Source organism: Mus caroli, chromosome 10, assembly GCF_900094665.2.
Source record: "Mus caroli chromosome 10, CAROLI_EIJ_v1.1, whole genome shotgun sequence".
In the NCBI taxonomy this organism is placed as follows: Eukaryota; Metazoa; Chordata; class Mammalia; order Rodentia; family Muridae; genus Mus; species Mus caroli.
The window spans coordinates 61499520-61502995 of record NC_034579.1 but is presented as its reverse complement, the minus strand read 5'-3'; positions in this window follow the sequence as shown (position 1 = coordinate 61502995).

Genomic DNA, 3476 nt, shown 5'->3' with positions numbered 1-3476 from the left:
GGAGGGGAAGAAGGGGGAGGGGAAGAAGGAAGAGGGGAAGAAGGGGGAAGGGAAGAAGGGGAAAGGGAAGAAGGGGAAGGGAAGAAGGGGAAGGGAAGAAGGGGAAGGGAAGAAGGGGAAGGGAAGAAGGGGAAAGGGAAGAAGGGGAAGGGAAGAAGGGGAAGGGGAAGGAAGGGAAAAAAAGAAACAAAGAAATAAACCAAGGTTTAACAGCTATTTAATACAACTTACTAAACTACTTAACTACTTACTACTTACTAAATCATGAACAAAGGATCATTTAGAGAAAGTATAGAGAATCTTTAAGCTGTGAGTTTTAAAGTGTAGGTAGTACTTATTTGTGTAATATAATATTGGTATTTGTCCTTTGAAAAATTTGTACATGAACACAATGTATTTCTATTATATTTCTTCGCCTTGCCTCCTCCAACTTCTCCCAGAGGCTCTTCCCGGCCTTGATCTCGGGACTTCATGTCCAGTTCTTGGGTTTTTTTCTAATTTTTAAAAATTACTTATTTTATTTTATCTGTATCAGTGTTTTGCCTACATGTATGTATGTGTACCATGTGTGTTCCTAGTGTCTTCAGAGGTCTGAAGGGAGCATAGAGTCCTACAGAAGAGCCTGACTGTAGATCAGCGGCAGTGGCATACTTAGCATATGTGAGGCTCTAGTGTCTCCAGTGCCATAAAAACCAAGAAAAGGGAAAAGATGGCCCATAACTTCTGAGTGTTAATATGTATTGAGAATTATGCTCACAATACATATGGTGGTGAGCTGCCATGTGGGTGCTGGGAACCAACCTAGGATCCTCTACAAGAGCAACAAATGTTCTTAACCTGGAAGCCATCTCTCCACCCCTCATTTAATACCCGATGGATCCAGCTGTGCAGCCCATATACCCTTGGATGTGGGCTAACCATCAGAGCATGAGCCACCTCCCAGACACTCCATCCCTAAAGTAAAGTGACTCTGCCCTCCCCAGCAAACCATCAACTGTCAAACATTTGAGAGCTAGAGGTTGGGGCTCATATGCCCCTCCACGCTGGTATGTTCACTGGCTTTATCTTTTGCTGGTTTTGTGCAGGCAACCACAGTGTTAGGACTGCATGGACTATAAGTGGAGAGCACAAGGCTCAACAGATAGTCCTGGGGATGCCAGCAGCACTCACCACAGCAGCTTTGCCCAGTAGAGCTGCCCAGATCTCCCTTCAAAGTCTCCCCAGAATGAGTGCTCTTGGGAGCCTCCAAGTATAAGTAACAGTGAGTTACTTAAACCACTTTGGCTCCCAGCAGGTCACATGCGCACTGCATCTGCCCAAGAGTTCTGGATTCTCCAACGAAAGACACACACACACACACACACACACACACACGATAATTTTGATATACCTAGACTAGCTCAATGGTTAGGCACTTCTAGACCTCCCCACGGGCACACATTCTTTTCAGCTATTCTTGAATTAATATTTGCTAAATCCATATTTCATCTCTGCTACCCCAGACCCAATCGGGGGAATGGTCCCTAGGGTCACTTTCCTGGAACCCTACATGTTGGTGGGCCTGTAAGTCTGTTCTCCTTGCCCCCCCATCATGGATTCCTTCTTCCTCCCTTGAGGATCTCTTGCCAACTCAATCTAAAAATCCCCCCTCCGTCTCCCTGACCAGCCATTGGCTGTATGGCAATTCTTCATTACCAATCGAAGCCAGCTCAGGACAGGGACCCTCAGGTCTGGAAGCATGACTTTGTGATCCGAATTAAGACAAATCATCAGAACCAATTCCCAACATCTGGGAGCCATCACCCACCCACCCTACCTAGTCCTTCTTCGTTGGACCCAGTTGCCGTGGCTACCTCTGTTGGACCACACTCTTTTCCCATCCCTGGTCTGGTAACAAAACTACAACCTTTGCTAAATAGAGGGAGTGATTGACTAGCTGCTGTTCTGAACTGAATTCTGACCCTGGTGTTCTTCCCTGGTGAAGTTCTAAACCGCACCCCCTCCTTGCCTCAAAATGTGCACTTATTTGGAGATGGGGCTTTAACACAGAAATATAGGTAATTTGTCACATGAATAGATCTTAATCCAGTAGGACAGATCCCCCTAAGAAGGTGGAAAAGATATAAATAAGAGAAGAAGGAAGGCCACAGGAAGATGCAGCATCAACCTGACTAGAGTCAAGGAGCGAGGCCTCACAAGAAACCACCTTACTCACACCCTACCTGACTCCTGGCCTCCAGAATCTTGAGGAATACATTTCTGAATGATACATAGTCCAGCCTGTGATACTTCAGCACAGCAATAATAGTAAATAAATCAGACCCCATTCAGAGCTGGCTGACATCAGGAAGGAATGGGAGTAGGGCTGAGGGGTGGAAGCAGATTTTCAGGAACTGACCTCATGATGCAATGTTGTGACTCTCTGCAGTCACCAAGGCTTGTCACTCCTGAATCAAACCTGTGTCTGGATTCTCAGGAACTCCTTGGTCACAGACATGGAAGGTGATGAGGGACAGCTCTGAATGACATGGTCTATGTCTATAATCCCAGTATTTAGGAGTGTGGGGCAAGAGAACCCTGAGTTCGAGGCCAGCCGGGACTACATAATGAAACAGCTCACCAAGTGTAGGGATGGATGCCAGTACTTGGAAGGTAGAGCTTGGAGGATTGCCACAAGTTCAAGGCCAGCCTGGTCTACAAACAAGAACTCCGAGGTGAGGAGAGAATCCGATCTTGTATACACGTCTGGACATGCTCAGACTATCCCCCAAGGTCCCCACACTCCAACATACACAGCATAGGAAAAGGTGCCTATAACTGTCTAGTTATTTTTTTTTCATTGCTGTGAGATGCTATGTATAAGCCAAGCAACATTTTTTTAAAAAGCATTTAATTGGAGGCTTGCTTGCAGTGTCAGCGAGTGAGTCCCTGACCATCATGGAGGGGAGCCTGGTGGCAGGCAGGCTCTGTTCTGGAGCAGTAGCTGAGTGCTCACATGATCCATAAATTGCTTTGAGGTTTCAAAAAAGCCCACATCAGCCCTAGCTCCTCTCTCTCTCTCTCTCTCTCTCTCTCTCTCTCTCTCTCTCTCTCTCTCTCCCCTGCAACTTATAATATAAAATAGTTATTTAATATAAATGTAATAAATTATTTACTTAGCATATTAAATTATTAACTTTGCCCAGACTTTTTGCACTGAGCTCTTGAAACCCTCAGACTCTTTGCTTATTCCCATTTATGCTAATGAAGTGATTCTAACTGGTCCCTTTGCCGGTCACAGGGTGGGGCTGCTGATGAAAAAAAAAACAAATAGGGAATTGGGATCATCCCCATCTACCAACTTCTAGGACAGAGGATGGGGAGACCCCTGATGGAACTCTGCTTCCTACTCTCGTCTTTCTCCTTCTCCTTTTTTGTCTTCTTGGTTTCCTCTCCCCTCTCTCCCCTCTCCCCTCTCCCCTCTCCCCTCTCCCCTC